The sequence below is a fragment of the Zingiber officinale genome, chromosome 8B, assembly GCF_018446385.1.
Source record: "Zingiber officinale cultivar Zhangliang chromosome 8B, Zo_v1.1, whole genome shotgun sequence".
Lineage (NCBI taxonomy): Eukaryota > Viridiplantae > Streptophyta > Magnoliopsida > Zingiberales > Zingiberaceae > Zingiber > Zingiber officinale.
Window position 1 is genome coordinate 81,497,025 of NC_056001.1, and position 23,093 is coordinate 81,520,117.

Here is a 23,093-nt window from a genome sequence, read left to right on the forward strand (position 1 = left end):
AACAAACTAAACCCAAAACCTAATCCTACGTCGATTAGGTAACCCTGTTTAGTTTCCACCCAATGATCCAAACCAAAGTAGATGATAGGCCCATCCTTAAACTCCACTCTTTCTAAATCCAATCATAATCCACAATCATCACTAATCAAATCTCCTCATGAATTAATCCAATTCAATTCACATAATTCATCATCAATGAAACACTAATCCAAACTCATGTAGAAATGAAATCACCTTAATTCTTAATCCACAATAATTCATCCAATCCACATCACACCACTCATAAATCAAAGCAAGCACAAACCCTACCATCCTTTAGAAACCTAATTTAGCAACATATTGCAAAGAATCAAAAGTGCATCACTGAAATACACTCTCCTTGAGATAGGGCAGCCAATTCCAGTACCTAACAGCGCTACACTCCACTGTCCGGAAACTACACAAGAACACCCACACACCAAATCTTCCAAGAATCAGTCCAGAACTAATCCATAAAGTAGTACATTGCTAAACCCTAATAAACAGGATAATATTTACCTCAATCGAACCCCTACCTCTTCACTCGTGACCTCCACAGCTTCAAGGAGTGAAGAAACAGTGATCGACAATAGGGAAATCCACCAATATGCTGATCCAATGCCTCCTCCTAGTCTGGATCAGAGAGAACATCACAAAGGGGAAACAGATTACACATGATCTTGGAATTCACAAGGCTCCAGATACAACTTACCTAGATTGGTCGCCCCTAGATGATGACACCCGCTTCAATCCAGCTGGTGAGGAGATACAGATCACCCTTTAGTGATCAACTCGGGGGGGGGGGGGGCGAAGGAATGAGAAGGTCGATCGGTTGGGGACGAGGAAAGGCGAGTCCATCGTAATGCCCTAGGCGTCGAGCTGCTGCCAATCGCGCTCAAGAACATCCACAAAGACGTCCACTCAACCGGAGATCACAGGTATTGTTGAGGTTCGACAACTCCTCCTCAGGCGACGTAGTGAGAACAAGATCGTTGGGGAAGAAATCGTCTCCGTCGACATCGAGTGTGTCAAGTCATCCAAGAGAGAGGAAGAGTTTTCGACGGAATCGGGGAGGAGAAGATCGGAAAGAAGTCTGACAACAACCAAGTGGCTCTCGGATGGACCTCAAACGCCAGCAACGATGAATTGATGGTGCGGGTGGTGTCGTCCACAGCGTCGGAATGAGGAGGATACGAGATCGGTGAAGAGGAAGAAAGGAGACTCGGCCGACGGTGGGCTGAGATGCGTCGACGCAATCGGTATGCCCACACTGCGGTGGCTCGGTGTCGCCGAGAGAGAAATCACCGGATAGGGCAGTGCGTGAGGGAGAAGAGGAAGTGTCACGAGATAAGGGAGGAATCGGGGAAATGGGAGAAGAAGAATCAAGATTTTAGGGATTTAAACTTAGGTTAACTTAATTAACCGTTAAGTTTATTCCTCAATCAACTCCTATTTAAGGAGTATTCCAAACAGGCTTTCACTGTACCCCGAATCCATCCCTTTAAAATGGGTCATACGATCTTCGTTTAAATCCCGAAAAATTTCTAAAAATTTCAGAAAAATCCAATAAGGCTATTTCTCCAATAATCGTATTATTAAATTTTACGGTATTTTACAATCTGTCCCTCCTATATGACGGGAGTGATATCATGATTTTTGATAGAGTGAGACCACTAAGTGCAAGGCCATGCCCAAATGAGTCAATATGAGATATTGAGCTCATTTGATTAGAGTGAGTCTAAGAGTTTAAGACATAAATTGATTAGAGGATGACATGGTCTATGCCTCAATTGATCAATTTAGATATCAAGGATAGAAGGACATTGTCACATATTGTGAGAGTCACAATTAGTAGTCACAAAGGTGATGTTGGATCTCAACATTCTTGTAACTTGGGTAGTAATGATGTGTTGCTAGATACCGCTCATTACTTATGTTTCTAAATGGGTTTAGGAACATTGCCAACGTTACAAGAACTTATAGGGTCACACACAAAGGGCAGTTAGATGGAGATTAGGTTCATATGATGGACCAAGAGGATTAGGTTCATATGATGAACCAAATTGGATTAGAGTAATCCAAATTAGACTAATTGAGTTGGACTCAATTTGATTCATGTGTCGAATGAGTCTAGTTTAGACTATGTTTCATTGAGTCAATTTAAACCAATGAATAGATATTCATTAAATTAAATTGATTTGAATCAAATAGTAGATTTGATCAACCATGGGAGATAAGAGGTCAAGTTTGACTTGACTTGAGAGGGAAGATGATGGGTCAAGTTTGACTTGACCAAATGTCACCTCATTTGTGACTTGGCATGAGCTGGCCAATGATGGTGTTCCACATCATCATGGCCACATCATTGTGTGCCACCTCATGAGGAAGACCAAGAGCCATGACTCTTGGTATTACATGGAGGTATAAAACCTCTAAAAAGTGGCCGGTCACATTAGTGAAGCAAATCAAGGCTGATCAAAGCTTCTTCTTCCTCCTCTCTTCTTTCTTGTTCTCCTTCTCCTCCATTGCCGAAACCACTTAAGGGTTCTAGCACACTCTAAATGGTTCTCTCCACCTTTTGTCCGTGTGGATACGTGTAGAGGAGTGTACACTTGACACTCTACGAGATCCGGCAACCGTTTGGACGAGCGGGATAAGCGAAGGGCATCGGTACAAGGGTAAAACTTCCTTTTCATGTAGATCTAAGGTAGATCTAGTGTAGAAAAACATGTACATGAATAATTTTTATTTTTCTTCGCACAGATCCGTGGCTAGCTTCGAGGTTTCCGCAACGCAAAAAACTATTTTTGCGGCTCGAAATTGCTAACAGTGGTATCAGAGCCACGTGCGAGCTTATACATGTTTGTATTTATTTATTATGAAAAGATTTCAGATCTGTAAGTTTCTATAATTTTTCTATTTTTATGTATTTTGTGAGTATTTTTCTTGTAAAGGCGAAGCAACAAGTGCTTGGACACTTGTAGGCTTCATCTACCAAGAAAAACCTTCCGAAACGACAAGGTCTCACCCAAACAAAATCAATTTTATTTGTGACAGTGACTTAAGGCGCTGTTAGATAAAGATGGGGCACTCGTGATATTCATTTCATGAGAAGGGGCGTTGTCCCTAATCCCGCAAGGGGCATTGTCTCACGATCGCGCCTGAAAATCGCTAAACGGGACCACCTGAGAGTTGTGACTCATAAAATTGGTAAAAATAGTAGTAAAATTATAGAAATTTATGTAAAATACATAATTTAGAATTATGTATGATATTGTGATAGTCATGGCCCAAAACCCCAATTTGATTGGTTTAAAATTGTGTTGTAATTCATAATATGGCCTGCACGTCATTTTTTGTATTGTGCGTGTTGTATATGATATACGACCTGCATGTCGTGCCTCCCCTTTTATGCTCCTATTGTAAATATATTTTAGACTCGAATGTAACTCGAGTTTCATATTTGTAATGTACAAAATTAAGCGGTGGAAGGTCCACTCAAAAAGGAGTTATGAAGAGGGTGCTGTCAACACATGGTGGTCAAAAGGAGACGCTTGAAGAAGCTGTTGACCCTAGGTTGACCGTCCGATCTTCTCATTGGCTTGAGAAGATCGTAGTAGGGCCATGACCTCATCACAATTAATTAATCAGTATATATGATTGCTTGTGTGTATGTGATGCATGCTAATGTAGGGTAATTAGTGCCTTAATGCGTATATGATACACATTCATGATTAGATTAGATCTTAATCAAGTCAACTCAAAATGCCTACCAAGTTTTGATATCCATCACTACCCCGATCATTTGTTGTTGTTGAATCTGCCAAAGTAGAGCAACGCATATTATCTTGGTAGGGTGCGGAGGGACAATCTTGGTCCCGCCTATTAAAGCTTGAGTGAGTACAAACTCAATTAGATTGAGTATAACTAGTTAACTCAATTGGATCGGGTAAAACTATAGGCATTTTCCAACGGTTAGAAGAAACAAGAGTTGCATAGAGATGTAATTGATAATTAGTTATCTACCGATCATACTAAGTCTTGGGAGATTTAGCCAAAGCTAACTCAAGGCGTACTATGATGTGGATCTTGTCTTGCGAGAATTATAGCTAATTGGTCTGAATCTAGTAGTGTGGTTTGACCACATCCATGACTTGATTCTACAAAAGCCCTATAATTCAATGGGAGTATCATTTAGTTAAAGACCTAATTAAATGATAAGTGGAATATGATATTTACTTTCTACTTTATTTATGTTGTAGATTGTCATGTCGACAAACACGAACACTTTCTCCCTACTTTCTGTCCTTGACAAGGATAAGCTCAATGGAGCTAATTTCCTGGACTGGTACAGGAATATGAGAATCATTCTCACACAAGAAAGAAAACTGTACGTCTTGGAGCAGCCCATTCCGGAGGCACCTCCTGCCACTGCCACGCGAGCTGACCGAGATGGTTATAAGAAGCATCAAGATGATGCATTAGATGTATCATGCCTCATGCTCGCAACCATGAACTCTGAGCTTCAGAAGCAACACGAGTTGATGACTGCTTATGATATGGTAGAACATCTTCATCAAGTATATCAAGGACAAGCAAGACACGAGAGATTCGAGATCTCTAAGGCACTGTTTCAGTGCAAGATGCAAGATGCAAGATGGGACTACCGTAGGTCCATATGTACTCAAGATGATTGGGTACCTAGAGAACCTACAGAAGTTGGGATTCCCACTTGGCCAAGAACTAGCAACTGACTTGATCTTGCAATCCTTGCCAGAAAGTTACAGTCAATTTGTCATAAATTACAATATGAACGAAATTGATAAGCCACTGCCTGAGCTGCTATGTATGTTGCGAACTGCTGAGCTCAACCTTAAGAAGGTAAAGCCCAACTCCATTCTGATGGTGCAAAAGCATAAAGGCAAGGGCAAGCCTAAAACCAAGGGAAAGTCCCAAGCTAAGGGCAAAGACAAGGTAATGAAACCTAAAGGAGGGGTTGCCAAGGATGCTACTGTTAGTTAGAGCCCTAGAGCCAATCATATGATGATTGTTGTATGGACTCGATGTATCATATTCCTATATACTTATAAAGGCATTTCTTTATGGTTATTATACTTACTTGTATTGGTGCCAAATAACTAAGTATAATAGCGTCCTTGAGTAGAAGGTTCTTATCTATATCAATCGATTGGTTGAATTGATAGTGAGAGGATATAGAGAACACTACTCTTAATCATTCCTAGTCAAGTATTAACATTCAGGGACAATTTTAATGTGATGAGACTAGCATGTAGGTTAACTTGATGACTTGATCTCACAAGTCATGGATATAGAGATATCAAGTTGACACATGGGTATGCATTGGAGAATGTATATTGAATGACCCGCCATGAGAAAGTATCATGGAACATTATATGAGTGTCATATACTTTCTCATGTGACTATTAGTATGACTATCAGTCCTTGGACCTGAAGTCACCATGGTTCCCTACATAAGGAGTTGCATACTTTGGCTTCGTCAAACGTCACCCGTAAATGGGTAGACTAAAAAGGCGACTACTGGGTATGTAACAAATTATATGGAGGGATGTGAGTGATGTAGATGGGATCTATCCCTCCTATATAACGGGAGTGACATCATCATTCTTGATAGAGTGAGACCACTAAGTGGATGACCATACACAAATGAGTCAATATGAGATATTGAGCTCATTTGTTTATAGTGAGTCTACTTGGAGTTCAAGATATAGATTGATTAGAGGATGACATGGTCTATGCCTCATTTTATCAATCTAGATGTCAACGATAGAAGGACATTATCACATATTGTGAGAGTCACAATTAGTAGTCACAAGGTGACGTTGGATCTCAACATTCTTGTAACTTGAGAATTAATGATGTATTGCTAGATACCGCTCATTACTTATGCCTCTAAATGGGTTTAGGAGCATTGCCAACGTTACAAAAACCTATAGGGTCACACACAAAGGGCAATTAGATGGAGAATAGGTTCATATGATGAACCAAGAGGATTAGGTTCATATGATGAACCAAATTGGATTAAGAGTAATCCAAATTAGACTAATTGAGTTGGACTCAATTTGATTCATGTGTTGAATGAGTCTAATTTAGATTATGACTCATTGAATCAATTTAATTCAATGAATAGAGATTCATTAAATCAAATTGACTTGAATCAATGGTTAGATTTGATCAACCATGGGAGATAAATAAGTCAAGTTTGACTTGACTTGAGAGGGAAGATGAAGGGTCAAGTTTGACTTGACCAATTGCCACCTCATTGTAACTTGGCATAGGGCTGACCAATGATGATGGTCCACATCATCAAGGCTACATCAAGTGTGTGCCACCTCATGAGGGAGACCAAGAGTCATGACTCTTGGTATTACATGGAGGTTTAAAAGCCTCTAAAAGTGGCCGGCCACTTATGGTGTGCATTAAGCATTTTGTGTGCTAATTGAAGTCATCTTCTTCCTCTCTACATTCTCTTCTCCCTCTGATCCTCCATTGTCATGACTCCTTTGGGGTGCTAGCACACTCTAAGGTGTTTTCTCAATTTTCTTGTCCGTGTGGATACGTATAGAGGAGTGTACGCTTGACACTCTCAAGATCCGGCAACCTTTTGGACGAGCGGGATAAGCGAAGGGCTTCGCAACAAGGGTAACGCTTCTTGTTCATGTAGATCTAAGGTAGATCTAGGTTAGAAACATGTACATGATTTATTTTTATATATCTTCGCATGGATCCATGGCAAGAGTTCGAGGTTTCCGTAACACAAAAGCTGTTTTTACGGCTCGAAAGTCCCAGCAGCTACCTGCTTCCACTGCGGTCAGACTGGGCACTGGAAGAGGAACTGTAAAGGATACCTAGAAGATCTTAAGAAGAAGAGAAATGAGATTTCTACTTCAGGTATATATGTTATAGAAGTCAATCTCTCTATTTCTTCATCGTGGGTATTAGATACTGGTTGTGCTTCTCACATTTGTACTAATGTATAGGCGCTGAGAAATAGCAGGACATTGACGAAGGGCGAGGTGGACCTACGAGTAGGCAATGGAGCACAGGTTACTGCTGTTGTTGTAGGAACCTACTTTCTATCTCTGCCCTCTAGGCTTGTACTAGAATTAGATGAATGTTGTTATGTGCCTGCTTTTACAAAGAACATCATTTCAGTTTCTTGTTTAGACAAGAAAGGCTTTTCTTTTATAATAAAGAACAAATGTTGTTCCATTTATTTGAAAGATATGTTATATTATAGTGCACCTCTGATGAACGGACTCTACATTCTAGACTTAAAGAACCCCATCTATAACATAAGTACCAAAAGGTTCAAGTTAAATGAAATGAACCGAACCTATCTCTGGCATTGTCGCTTAGGTCATATAAATGAGAATCGCTTATCCCAGCTCCATAAAGATGGTTTGCTGGACTCATTTGATTTTGAATCATATGAGACATGCGAGTCATGCCTACTGGGCAAGATAACCAAGACTCTCTTTAGTGGACACAACGAAAGAGCAACTGACTTGTTAGGACTTATACATAGTGATGTATGTAACCCTTTCAATGTCACTGCTAGAGGTGATTATAGGTACTTCATTACATTTACTGATGACTTCAGTAGATAAGGTTATGTGTATCTGATGACACATAAGTCACAATCCTTTGAAAAGTTCAAAGAATTCAAAAATGAAGTACAAAACCAGCTAGGCAAGAGTATTAAAATACTTCGATCAGATCGAGGTGGTGAATACCTTAGCCATGAGTTTCGTGACTATCTAGCTGAGGTTGGGATTCTATCCCAACTCACTCCTCCTGGAATACCACAGTGGAATGGTGTATCTAAAAGGAGGAATCGTACCCTATTAGATATAGTACAATCGATGGTGAGTCACACAGATCTTCCTATATCTTTTTGGGGATATGCTCAAGACACAGCAGTCTTCACACTTAACCGTGTTCCATCCAAAGCTGTGATAAAGACACCATATAAGATATGGACTATGAGAGATGCCCAGATATCTTTTATGAGGATTTGGGATTGTGAGGCTTGCGTTCGACGTCAAGTCTCGGACAAACTGGGACCCAAATTCGATAAGTGCTATTTTATAGGATATCCCAATGAAACGAAGTCATATTACTTCTACATTCCCAGTCAACACAAAGTGTTTGTGGCTAAGACTGGGGTATTTCTAGAAAATGACTTTGTTTCTAGAAAAACTAGTGGGAGTACGTCCGATCTTTAAGAAGTTCAAGATATGGACCATAGTACTGAAGCTTTATGGAAGTTGAACTGGAACTGCAAAATGTTGTGGATAATGAGATTGTTGCACAAAGAGTTGAGGAACAACAACCAGTTTAAGTAGACCATTCTCTTTGCAGGTCTGACAGGGTACGTCGTCAGCCTGAGAGATACTTATTTCTTTTGTCTGACCATGACGACGTTATGCTCATTGAGAATGAGCCTACCTCCTATCAAGAAGCTGTGATGAGACCAGATTCTGAGAAATGGCTAGAGGCCATGAGATCCGAGATGGAATCCATGTACACCAACCAAGTATGAATTTTGGTTGATCCACCTAAAGGCGTCAAACCCATTGGGTGTAAGTGGGTCTTTAAGAGAAAGACTGACATGGATGGCCTTATCTATAAGGGTCGTTTGGTAGCTAAAGGTTTCAAGCAAATTCATGGTATTGACTATTGATATGGGTTAGGTTTCATGAATCCCCGATAAGGAGGGGAAAAGGGGATAACCAAGTGAGAAAGATAGATCAATATTAGCCGGAATATACCTCAAAAGAGGTGGGCCAATATCGAGCAGGACATATTTCCGGAGAGAAAGATCAATATCGGCTGGGATATACCTCAAAGGAGGTAGGCTAATATCGGCCGGGATATGCCTCAAAGGAGGTAGGCTAGTATCGACCGGCGTATACTTCAAAGTAGGTAGACCAATATCAATCGGGGTATACCTTCAGGGAGGAAGGGTCATATCGGCCGGGATATACCTCAAAGGAAGAAGGGTAATATCGATCAGCATATACCTCAAAGGAGGTAGGCCAATATCGGCTGGGATATACTTCCAAATAGATAAGCCAATATCGGTCGGGATATACCTCAAAGAGGTAGGTTAATATCGGTCGGGATATGCCTCAAAGGAGGTAGGCTAGTATCGACCGGCGTATACCTCAAAATAGGTAGGTCAATATCGATCGGGGTATACCTTCATGGAGGAAGGCTCATATCGGCCGGGATATACCTCAAAGGAGGAAGGCCAATGTCGATCAACATATATCTCAAAGGAGGTAGGCCAATATCGGCCGGGATATGCTTCCAAATAAGCAGGTTAGTGTCGATCGAGATATACTTTTAGGGAGGAAGGCTAATATCGGTCGGGATGAATAGTGCCTCGAAAAGATATACCAATATTGATCAAGATTACATATCTGATAAAATATAGCTCAGGGTCAGCTGGGATAACAAACTCAGAAGGGCAAGGACAAGCATTACCCAAGGAGTCTCAGGAGGGGTAATGACAATTGGTCAAACCTAGTTAAAACAGGAGAGGCAAGTAGGAACGGTAAAAACACTTGGAAAGAGTTTGCGAAACATGATAGAAGTAAATATTTCAAATGAAGTAGCCTATGAAGATATTTGCAATATGTGATTGTATAACAGGTGTTATATATTTGGCAGAAAATGTGTTTTTAGACTTTTTGCAGGTACTAGATGACAAAGAAGATACATCTGGGGTACAAAAAAGATTCCTTAAAAGTCATTTACCATAATTACAGAGCTTACGTCATCTCATAACAAACTCTAAGAAACCGGGGTCCACTTCATGACTACGGAGGTTATATGAAGTGGTATAAAAAGGGGAATCCTCTCCGTTGGCTAGGTAAGTTCACATCATTGCTCACATTCATAACCCTAATTTTCAACTATTGTTCTTCTTCTTCTTCCTTCCACACCAAGAGAGATCACTGACTTGAGCGTTAGAGGGCCTATCTAAGGATTCCCACCCCGGTCTTAGGTCACTTACGATAGTGTTGGTTAGTCTCTTGTGCGCAGGAGGCCTTAGAAGCTCTGTATCTAGGTTTTCTTCGATCGGATCTCTTTATCACCATTGGTACTTTACATCGGAAGGACACTCTGGGGTTTCATCTTCATGGATCCGCTTTGGGTTTCTCGGATCGGCGTTCCATAGGTATTATTCTTTGCCAGCAGTAGGTTTTTTCTCCCGGCTCTCCGTTTTGTCAAGCTTCTCAGACAGGATCAAATTTGGCATCATCTGTGGGAACTTCACCTGAATTTGAGACTACAAGATGGAAGAGGCTAGAAAATCAAACCTACTCACCATTATTCATAAAGATATGGATTTCCTCATTAATTCTCATGTATAAAAAGCCTTGTAACAACAACAACAACAACTTCGAGCTCATACTGGAGCTACTCTGCCAACAGCTCATAATCCGGCAATCTCAACTACTGAGCACCGGAAGGGAAAAGAACTAGAAGAGGAAGAACATGCATATTTTCCTCCAGCTACAGTTTCTCCGACACGACGTCCGCGAGCCTTTCTTCATACTCACATGGAACAGGGGGGACGAAGGCCTGTGTTTCAAGAATCTTCTGGCGAAGCACCAGATAGAGAAAAGCATAAGATTAAAATGATAGCTAGTGATAGCTGGCTAGAGAAAGTCATCTCTCCCTTCTCTCAAAGTGTACTGGATGACCCGCTTCCCAAGCGGTATCAAAATCTTCAGATCGGTGAGTACACTGGGACTACAGATCCAGAGGATCATTTATTGAAATTTGAGAATGTAGCATTATTACAATAATTCTCTGATGGGGTGAAATGTCAGATGTTTCTTACTACACTTGGAGGAGCTGCACAACGCTGGTTCAAGAGATTGCTAGAAAAATCTATCCAAAAATTTAAGGATTTCAAGAAAGTTTTTCTACATCACTTCTCTAGTAAGAAGAGGTATCATAAGACTCCTTGGAGTATATTCTCAATTAAGCAAGCATCCAAAGAATCCATCTGAGCTTACATCAAAAGGTTTAATCAGGTAGCTATCGATGTGCCCAATGCTACTACTAAAATCTTAGTAAGCGCTTTCTCTTAAGGTTTAAATGATAATGATTTCTTTAAAGACCTAGTGAGAAATCCTCCTGTTAATTTTGATTCCTTAATTGAGCGTGCTACTGAATTTATTAACGTGGAAGAAGCTCAAGACGCACACAGAAAGGAGGGCATTACTTCTTCTCCTACTCCGGTTAAGGAGAAAGCTCCTACCCCTGTTCCTCCACCAAGGGGGCCTCAAGCGACTCATCCACCTCATCGCTAGCCAGAATATCATCCACAGGCAGTACAACACGTAGAGATTGTTGGGTTTTTCGGACCGCGAAAATCACTTTTTCGCGTCGCGGAAACCCCGAAACTCCCTAGCCAACGGATCCGTGCGAAGAGTATAGAACAAAATTTTACATGTACGAGTTTACTAACTAGATCTACTCTTAAATCTATATGTTTAGAAAATTACCCTTGATGCGTGCCCTTTTCGAATCCCGCACATCCAAGGAAGTGCCGGATCTCAAGATTGTCAACGTAGACAATCCTCTAGAAGTATCCACATGAACAAGATGCGTTCTCTAACACACAAGGATGGAGAAGAGAACACCACAAGTGTGCTAGCACTTCTTTATGCTCTCGGATGGGATTGGAAGAAGAAGAAAGGAAAAGAAGAGAACACACTCCTCTAAAAATCTCTATGTGACTTTCACTAACCTTTCTTCTAGGATTAGACCACTCTCCTTTCTTCTCCCTTGCTTGAAACCCACGACCAAGAGAAGAGAAGGAGCAAAAAGAGAGCTTGAGGAAGAAGATGATGTGAATGTGAGTGAATGAAAAATTCATTCTCATTCAAAACCAAAAAGGTAACCCCCATTCTCATTAAATGTGGCCATTAAAGAGAATAGATTTGTAACTCCCATGAGTTGGCACACTTTGATGATGTGGCACATCATCATTAGTCCTCCTAATGCCAAATCACTAATGATGTGGCAAATAGTCAAGTCAAAATTGACTCTTCCTCTTCCACTCAAGTCAATTCAAACTTGACTTAATCTTTCTCATGGTTTATCTAATCCAACCATTTAATTCAAGCCAATTTAATATAATGAATCTAATTCATTTAATTAAATTGATTCAATGAGTCATAATCTAAATTAGACTCAATGAACACATGAATCAACTTGAGTCCAACTCAATTAGCCCAATTAGGATTACTCTTAATCCAATTTGATTCATCACATGAATCTGATCCTCTTGGTTCATCATATGAACCTAATCTCCATCCACTTGTTCTTTGTGTGTGACCCAATAGGTTCTTGTAACGTTGGTAATGCCCCTAAACCCATTTAGGACCATAAGTAATGAGCGATATCTAGCAATACATCATTACTCCCCAAGTTACAAGAATGTTGAGATCCAACATCACCTTGTGACTACTAATTGTGACTCCTCACAATATATGACAAGTGTCCTTCTATCCTAGACATCTAGATTGATTAATGTGAGGCATAGACCGTGTCATCCTCTAATCAATTTAAATCTTGAACTCCAAGTAGACTCACTCAATCAAATGAGCTCAATATCTCATACTAACTCATTTGGGCATGGCCATGCACTTCGTGGTCTCACTCTATCAAGAATATCGATGTCTCTCCCGTCATATAGGAGGGATAGTTCCCATCTACATCACTCATATCCCTCTGCATAATTTGTTACATACCCAGTAATCGCCTTTATAGTCCACCAAGTTACGGGTGACTTTTGACGAAACCAAAGTACATAACTCCTTATGTAGGGAACCATGGTGACTTTAGGTCTAAGGACTAATAGTCATACTAATAGCCACATGAGAAAGTATATGATACTCATATAACGATCCATGATACTTTCTCATGGCGGGTCATTCAGTATACATTCTCTAATGCATACCCATGTGTCAACTTAATATCTCTATATCCATGACTTGTGAGATCAAGTCATCAAGTTGACCTACATGCTAGTCTTATTGCATTAACATTGTCCCTGAATGTTAATACTCGACTAGGAATGATTAAGAGTAGTGTTCCCTATATCATCTCACTATCGGTTCAGTTAACCGATTGATATAGGTAAAGAACCTTCTACTCAATGACGTTATTATACTTAGTTAATTTGGCACCAATACAAGTAAGTATAATAACCAAAAACCAAATGCCTTTATTTATATAGAATATGATACAACAAGTTCAAAATACAATCATCAAATGATTGGCTCTAGGGCTCTAGCTAACAATCTCCCACTAGCACTAGTGCCAATCAGTGTAGGCTCTAAGCCCCAATGACCTAGTGTGACCATCATGCTTCCTCTGTGCCAAAGCCTTGGTCAAGGGATCTGCGATGTTAGCCTCTGTGGGTACTCTGCAAATCTTCACATCTCCTCTCTCGATAATCTCTCGAATGAGATGGAAGCGCCGTAGTATGTGTTTGGTCCACTGGTGTGAGCGAGGTTCCTTCTCCTGTGCTATAGCCCCATTATTGTCACAATAGAGCTCAATAGGGTCAGCAATGCTAGGAACCACCCCAAGTTTAGTGACGAACTTGCAAATCCAAACTGCCTCCTTTGCTGCCTCTGATGCAGCAATATACTCGGCCTCTGTCGTAGAATCAGCTACTGTGTGCTGCTTCGAACTCTTCCAGCTCACAGCACCACCATTTATGCAAAACACGAACTCTGACTGCGATCGATAATCATCTTGGTCGGTCTGGAAGCTAGCATCACTATAACCCTTTATAGCTAGCTCATCATCGCCTCCATATATCAAGAAATATTCTTTAGTCCTTCTTAAGTGCTTAAGAATATTTTTGACCGCTATCCAGTGACTTTCACCTGGATTTGACTGGTATCTGCTTGTCATGCTCAAAGCATACGAGACATCAAGTAGAGTACATAGCATGACATACATGATAGATCCTATGGATGAAGCATAAGGGATCTGATCCATGCGGTCTCTCTCGTCTCTAGAAGAGGGGCCCTGAGTCTTTGAAAGACTCACGCCATGTGACATCGGCAGAAATCCCTTCTTGGAGTTCTGCATGGCAAACCGAAGGAGTACCTTGTCAATATATGTACTCTGACTTAGGCCAACCAATCTCTTAGATCTATCTCTATAGATCTGTATCCCTAGAATATGGGATGCTTCACCTAAGTCCTTCATTGAGAAACATGTCCCTAGCAAAGTCTTGACAGACTGTAGCAAAGGGATGTCTTTCCCAATGAGCAGTATGTCATCCACATACAATATGAGGAAGACAACTATGTCCCCTACAACCTTCTTGTAGACACAAGGTTCATCTTCATTCTTGGTGAAACCAAACTGTTTGATTGCATCATCGAATCGAAGATTCCAGCCCCGAGAAGCTTGCTTTAGTCCATAAATGGACCTATGCAGCTTGCATACTCTACTAGTATGCTTTGGATCTACAAAACCCTCAGGTTGTGTCATGTACACATCCTAGAGTAGGTTTTCATTCAGAAACACGATTTTGACATCCATCTGCCAGATCTCGTAATCGTGGTAAGATACAATAGCAAGCATGATCCGAATGGACTTAAACATCGCTACTGGTGAAAAGGTTTCATCATAGTCAATACCATGAATCTGCTTGAAACCTTTAGCTACCAAGCGACCCTTATAGATAAGTCCATCCATATCAGTCTTTCTCTTAAAGACCCACTTACACCCTATGGGTTTTACCCCTTCAGGTGGATCAACCAAAGTCCATACTTGGTTGGTGTACATGGATTCCATTTCGGATCTCATGGCCTCTTGCCATTTCTCGGAATCTGGTCTCATCACTGTTAGCTAGAGCCCTAGAGCCAATCATTTGATGATTGTATTTTGGACTTATTGTATCATATTCTATATAAATAAAGGTATTTGGTTTTTGGTTATTATACTTACTTGTATTGGTGCCAAATAAACTAAGTATAATAACGTCCTTAGTAGACGGTTCTCACCTATATCAATCGGTTAGCTGAACCGATAGTGAGATGATATAGGGAACACTACTCTTAATCATTCCTAGTCGAGTATTAACATTCAGGGACAATGTTAATGCAATAAGACTAGCATGTAGGTCAACTCGATGACTTGATCTCACAAGTCATAGATATGGAGATATCAAGTTGACACATGGGTATGTATTGGAGAATGTATACTGAATGACCCGCCATGAGAAAGTATCATGGATCGTTATATGAGTGTCATATACTTTCTCATGTGGCTATTAGTATGACTACTAGTCCTTAGACTTGAAGTCACCATGGTTCCCTACATAGGGAGTTATGTACTTTGGTTTCGTCAAACGTCACCCGTAACTGGGTGGACTATAAAGGTGATTACTGGGTATATAATAAATTATGCAGAGGGATGTGAGTGATGTAGATGGGATCTATCCCTCCTATATGACAGGAGAGACATCGGTATTCTTGATAGAGTGAGACCATGAAGTGCATGGCCATGCCCAAATGAGTCAATATGAGATATTGAGCTCATTTGATTTAGTGAGTCTACTTAGAGTTCAAGATTTAGATTGATTAGAGGATGACACGGTCTATGCCTCATATTGATCAATCTAGATGTCTAGGATAGAAGGGCACTTGTCATATATTGTGAGGAGTCACAAGGTGATGTTGGATCTCAACATTCTTGTAACTTGGGTAGTAATGATGTGTTGCTAGATACCACTCATTACTTATGCTCCTAAATAGGTTTAGGGGCATTGCCAACGTTACAAGAACCTATAGGGTCACACACTAAGGACAATTAGATGGAGATTAGGTTCATATGATGAACCAAGAGGATTAGATTCATTTGATGAATCAAATTGGTTTAAGAGTAATCCTAATTGGGCTAACTTGAGTTGGACTCAAGTTGATTCATGTATTCAATGAGTTTAATTTAGATTATGACTCATTAAATTGATGTGCGTAGATTATATACTCTTTTATGCATGTTTTTACGCACATTTACATACTTTGAGCATGCTTGATCTATGCATTTTTATACTTCTAGCTTTCCTTTTAGCATATTTACTCTTTTGGTTCGGATATCTATTTTTTGTGCATTTTTCTGCACACAGGAGTCGATTTGGTGAAGAATCTACATCTTTGGGTAAGCCTTGGAGGAAACAAAGGGAGAAGTCACCAGGCCGTGTACCTCACACGGCCCTGCACTGGTATGGATCTCGGGCCGTGTGGAGTTTGGCACTAACAGAAGAGGAAGATGACATGGCCGTGTGAACCTCACACGGCCGTGTCAAGATTTGAAGCCAACCAGAGCAGAAGCTTTACATGGCCGTGTGGATCTACACGGCCGTGTGAGGTTTCCAGAAAGCAAGCAGGCTGTGGCCGTGTGCACCACACGACCGTGTAGCATTTCCAGAGAGCAGAAGGGTCCTGGCCGTGCGAGTCACACGGCCGTGCAGCTTTGGCAGAGAAGGAACTGGACATGGCCGTGTGAATCTCACACGCCCGTGTCACGGGGCCGTGTGGCGCCCGATTCCCTCCTCTATTTAAACCCTCCTTCATGAATTGAAAGGGGATCTCTCCCCCTTTGGGAGAAGGCAAGATTTAGTGGTTTCCTCCCACTCTTGGGAGGATTTATGGGTGATTCTAAGGGAGTTCTTGACGATTTCGACTCCGGAGCGAGGATTGGATCCGAAGACGAGGCTTCTCCGTAGATAAGTTTTCTCTTTCCCCCTTTTCTTGGTTTCGTGGATTGGGAATTTAAGAAATGCTTGTAATCTTCATTTCTTCGGATATTCTTCCTCGATTCATGGAGTAGATCTTGTATTCTAGGATTAAGGGAGTATTTGTATGATGGATTGATGTAATCTCTTGTGGATTTGCCATTTTCTTGTTTCAATGACATTGTCTTGCTTGTATCAATTAGATCTTGAGTGAGTAATGATGATTTGTGCTTAATTCTCATTCTTGATTGATTGTTTGGATTTCTTGATGACTTTGTAAAGATAAACTCTCACTCGATCATCCGAGGGATCCACGTGACAGGTGCAAGCCCGTGTAAGGACGTTTGAGAGATAATCTTGAAGAGGAAATAGGAATATTCAAGAGAGTAGGATGGATTTTGTGATTAGTTCCTTGTATCTTGATAGATTAATAAGTTGTGGGCTTCTATATTGATATCCGAGGAAGGCATAGTAATAGGTGCGCTTTTGTGTAAGGACAACGTAGGTTCACGTCTAATTGATCATGTTTAGATACATTTCTCAGTCCTTAGCCGGTTATCTATTGCAAGAGAGAACCGGCAACTTTCTACAAGAGTTTGGCAATTGAGGGATAAGAATTGGTGAACCATTTACATTCAAGAAATCTTACAAAGAAACCGAAACTCCTAGAATCTCCCTTATCATAACCCAAAACACTAAACTCTTGTTTGTTGATCTATAATATTAGATTTGTTTACCTTCACTTTGCATTTGAAACGATTGGATAGTTGTTTAGCTAATTCGCATTGAGACATTTCTAGTGCTTATTCCAGTCCCTGTGGATACGATAATCTTTTATATTACTTGCGACATTTCCGTACACTTGCGGAGCGTAACAAGTTTTTGGCGCCGTTGCCGGGGACTGCGCTATAACATTAGGAATTATCAATTGAGTTAGACTAAACATAACATTTGTTTTCCTTTCATATTGCATAGTTGTAACTAATTATTAGATTTCTGTTTTTATTTTCTTGTATAACTCGTACTTCTTGTTAATTCTTTTTGTACAATTTCAATTCTGTATTTTTGATTCTCTTATTTTTCTTTTTCTGTTGAATTGTCATTTGCTATCTTGTTCTTGTGTATGCGAAGATCTAACTTTACAGGGGAATTCTTTCCTTTTGACCCTGAGATTGACAGAACTTTCCATAAAAGAAGAATTCTGCAAAGGCAAATTGAAGAACTGGAACATTTGAACATGGCGAATAGACCACTCAAGGATTATGCAGCATCTTATGCAAGAGGTTTTCGATCTAGTATTTCAAGACCTCCAGTGGAAGCTAATAACTTTGAGATCAAACCCGCAATTATATCTATGGTGCAGCAGAACCAATTTGGTGGAGGACCTCATGAAGACCCCAATCAACACTTAGAGGTCTTCTATGAAATATGTGGTACCATGAAAATGAATGGAGTTCCTTCAGAAGCAGTTAGATTGTTATTATTTGGGTTTTACTTAAGAGATAGGGCAAAGCAATGGCTGAATTCTTTGGCCCCAAATAGCATCACCACTTGGGAGCAGTGTGAGCAACAGTTTCTTGATAAATTCTATCCACCAAGCAAAACAGCTCATATGAGGAATTTAATTGCAAGCTTCAAGCAAACTGACTCAGAATCTCTTTTTGAAGCATGGGATAGATATAATAGTATGCTCAAACAATGCCCACATCATGGGTTGGAAAGATGGTTAGTGTTGCACACTTTTTACAATGGTATCAACTATCATACCAAAGTGTCCCTTGATTCAGCTGCTGGAGGGGCACTTATGAATAAAAGTTTAGATGAAGCTGAAGAAATTATTGACAGTGTAGCACAAAATCATCATCAATGGGCAAATGAAAGAAGTGGTGGCTATTCTTCTGTAAACCCAACAATTAAAGCATCAGGGAAGTTTGATGTAGATGCAGTCACTCTTTTGTCTGCAAAATTGGACGCTCTTACAAAAAAATTTGAAAATATGGGGACTAGTGCTAATATGGTCAATGCTATTAGTACATCTTGTGAAGTATGTGGGAGTTCAGAGCACTCAAATGACTCATGTCCATTGGGAGCTATCACAGCACAAATCAATCAACTGGAGCAATGTGATGCAATCATGAGTTACAATCAAAGGCAGAATAACCCATACTCAAATACTTATAACCCTGGATGGAAGAGTCATCCCAATTTTTCTTACAGAAATAATCAAGATCAAGGACCATCTATGGGGGTAAGACCAAATTTTCAAGCTGGGCAACAAAATTTCCAACATCTATCTTCTCAAGGTTTACCAAAGTCAAATATTGAAAAGATGCTTGAAGAAATTATCTCAAGTCAGAATGAAATGAAGCAAGATATAGCAAAGCTCATTCAGAGAATGGATAATTCTGATAAGCATCACAAGATCCAGGATAGTCAAATTGCCCAACTAGCTTCCTCATCATCCAGATCACCAGGACAACTTTCTGGAAAACCTGATGTGAATCCTATGGAGCATTGTAATAGAATTGAGCTTAGGAGTGGACGGATCTTGGGAGACTCCCAAGTCACCGCTTCAAAAGGGATACAAAAAGAAGAAGAGCTCTCTCCTCTTATACCAAATCAGATTCAAGCTAATGAGGAGAGTACCAATGAGGTTGAAGAGACTCTTCCACTGAACCATCAGAGCAAAGCTGTCCCTTTTCCTCAGAGACTTACAATGCTCAAGAAAGATGAAGAATTTGGCAAGTTTTTAGAAAAAGTTAAGGAAATTTGTGTAGAGGTACCTCTTATTGATGCTATTCTTCAAATGCCTAGATTTGCCAAATTCCTGAAGGATCTCATGTCAAACAAGAGAAGAAGGGGAGAGGTTGAGACAATTGCGCTTAGTGAGGAATGTAGTGCTATTTTGGAGAAGGACACTTCCCCAAAACTAAAGGACCCAGGGAGCTTTTATATTCCTTGCAACATAGGAAAAGAATTTTTTGAAAAAGCTTTTTGTGATTTGGGGGCAAGTGTTAGCCTCATTCCCTATTCAATTTGTAATAAATTAGGTCTCAAAAACATTAAACTTACTACTATGGCACTTCAACTTGCTGATCATTCCTGCAGGTACCCTTTGGGTATTATAGAAGATGTGCCAGTAGAGGTGGATGGGAATGCTATTCCCACAGATTTTGTCATGTTGGACATGGAAGAGGACCCCAGGATTCCTATCATATTAGGAAGACCTTTCCTTGCTACTGTTGGAGCTATAATTGATGTCAAAAATCATAAGCTTTCTTTGGTAATTGGTAAGGAAAGGTTGGAATATGATCTATCTAATATCTCTAACCATGTCTCGTCTCTTTTAAATGCTTGTAGCAGGACAAGCATTTATAAACTTGAGGAATGGAATTTCCATCCTCATGGAAGGCCACCAAACGAAGGAGACAATGTGGTGGAAGATGTTGGGAGAAGATCTCCCAACAAAAACGAAAAGTATATCTGTCCTCCAAGGGCGAGGAAAAGAAGTGAATGATCAAGTTTGGTCGAGCTAAAGACCTTAAACAAGCGCTTCTTGGGAGGCAACCCAAGGGTTCTTTTAGTTAGTTTTGATTTGTATTTTAATTTCTTTTAGTTTGATGCGTTCTTTTGATTTTGTTTTCAGGTTAGGTGCAAAACAGAGCCAGACCGTGTGCTATACACGGCCAGGTAAAGGTTGCAGAGAAGGGAAGTGCTTGGGCCGTGACATCCAGACACGGCCGTGTGGGATCTCCCGAGGAGAAAAAGGTATAGTCCGTGTCCCAGACACGATCGTGTAAAGAATCCCGAGAAGAAGGATGGAGAGGCCGTGTCTCAGACACGGCCGTGCGAAGAATCCAGAGAGGGAAGAGGGGGAGGCCGTGTGGATCTGCACGGCCCGTGTAGGAGAGTTATTAAAGTCCTCTTTCTACCTTACACGGCCAGATCTTGGCCGTGTTCCGCACACCCCCAACTCTCCAAAACATATCTTTCTCTCCTGATCTCTTAAAAACTCCTCTCTAATCTCTCAAGATCTCTTAGATCCGATTCTCCTCCTTTCTAAGACTTGGACTTTTTGTTCTCCTAACCTAAGATCTGTGTTCTTTGAGTTCCATTTCTCCAACTCTAGATAATTCTTCCCCTATCTAAACTCATCAAGATGTCTAATACTTTGAAGAAACTTCGCAAAGGAGGTGGTGGATCCAGTGGAGACAAAGAGAAGGAACCATCAAGGGACAAAGGAAAACAACCAGTGAAGGGCAAAGGCAAAAGGACATCACGCAACAAAGGTAATGACAATGAATTCAATATTGTCTTTAGAAATGATGATCAAGTAACTAGATTTGTAATTCTTGTCAATAGAAAGATAGTGTGTACTAGATATATGGACCCAACTGTTCTTGATATGCTTGGAATTAGGGAAGATGTAGATTTGATGATTGGGTTTTTGGATTGGAGTGATATTATGTACACCCATTTGCCTACCTATCCTCGTCTTGTTTTGGAATTTTTGAGTTTATTGGATGTCCATTTTACTAATGAAGATGATTATTTTGGAAAAATCTCTTTTAGACTAATGAATCAAGAATTTCTATGGGCATTTAGTGACTTTAATTCTTGTTTTGGATTAACCACCGGTAGCCCTCGTAGGTTTGATCCAAGGTTTAATTGGAATCATTTTTGGAATGCAATAACTGGGTTAGATCAACCTTATGAGCCTTCAAGAGCTAAGGCCTCCCATATGCAAAACCCCATCTTTAGGTATCTACATAGAGTCATGGGTAAAACTATTTTTGGTAGGGGAGAGAGTGATGGGGTGGTTAAAAAGATAGAGCTTTATGCTTTATGGGCTATGCTTTATAAGGTTGAATTTGATTCCGGTTTTCATTTTGTTCAAACCTTATTAAGATCTGCCAGGGCATCATCGGGATCAATTGTTTTTGGTGGTTTGATTACCCGAATAGCTTGTAATTTAAATCTTGATGTTGATGGGTTGGAAATAATTCATGGTAATGACATGATTGACATTGATGCATGTCTTGCTATGAAAATGATCGTTCGGGATGAGAATGGTTTCGCGTTTCCTAGGAGGAGTGGTTCTCCTTTACCCCTTCCTTTTCCTGAACGAACTACTATTCGTAACCCGGCTAATTGGGTAATTTCTGAGTTAGATTTTGAGGATAACCCTTCTATACCTGGAGACACTGAGCCACATCATGAGCCCTCGTCATATGGACACCCGCAGCCTTCTAGTTTTATGGAGCCCGCTAGGCATTCTTCTGCATATGGCACTGGATCTTCTAGGTTTGATTTTTCAGATTTTCGTACGTCTCTAGAATCACTTCATGAGAAGCAAGATTCCCAACGAAAAATATTGGAGGGGCGCTTCTCTTTATCTGATGATCATTTTAGGGAGGTACAAAATCATTTTCAGTTTACGAGGAATTTTCAAGGTCAAGTGGCTGAGTTTGTGCAGGATTATGATACTGATCAGGCTAGGATGAGAGATTTTATGCAGAGCATGATGCTTACTAGCCAACAAGTAGATGCTTTATATGAGTATCATAGATCTTTGGGTGAGATTCCAGGTTTTCCTAGTTTTCCTATTGGCCAACCACGTCGTAGACCTCCTTTCCCTCGTCCACCTCCACCTCCTCCACCATATTGATTTCATCGGGACGATGAAAAGTTTAAGTCTGGGGGGGTGTCATGTACTGTTTAGTTTGGTTTTCATTTTCAGTTTTTAGTTTTTGTTAGTTATACATGTTGGTTCTTGTTGCTTTATTTTGCTTGTTTTTGAAATAATCATGACAAGGAAAAATTTTTTTGAGAACATCAATCTTCACTTATATGCTTTCTTGGATTCAAGTGAAATGTTAGCACGATCATTGTTTTGATTCATGGTGTTCGAATGATGCTAGTAGTAAACTTTGTGTAGTTCTTTTTTTCTATCTTGGGAAGCATTAATAAGCTGAGAATCTTATGGTGATGAGTTTTAGTTTTGGTTCAACCTTAAGGATTTTATCTTCACTACACTTGTGCTTGATGCTTGAATAGTTGATGTCATTGAAATAGTCATGATTCATCTTGTTTGCTTAGTACTTGGTTTCCATGGTGATTTCTCAACTTTCATTTTGGTTACTGGATGAGGCTCAAATCATTAAATCTCATTTGGAAAAATTGAAATATCCCAACATGTGTGCTAAAAATTACATTTGTGAATAAGTTTTGCACAATGCAAACACTT

The 23,093-nt window shown here is 40.2% G+C and overlaps 1 non-coding gene across 1 annotated transcript; it reads right to left on the reverse strand.

Moving 5' to 3' along the window:
* Positions 1–18,456: 18,456 nt before the first annotated feature.
* On the reverse strand, positions 18,457–18,562 carry LOC122018281. Its single transcript, XR_006121703.1, has one exon. It is a non-coding gene; the product is annotated as a small nucleolar RNA R71 (small nucleolar RNA).
* Positions 18,563–23,093: the final 4,531 nt, after the last annotated feature.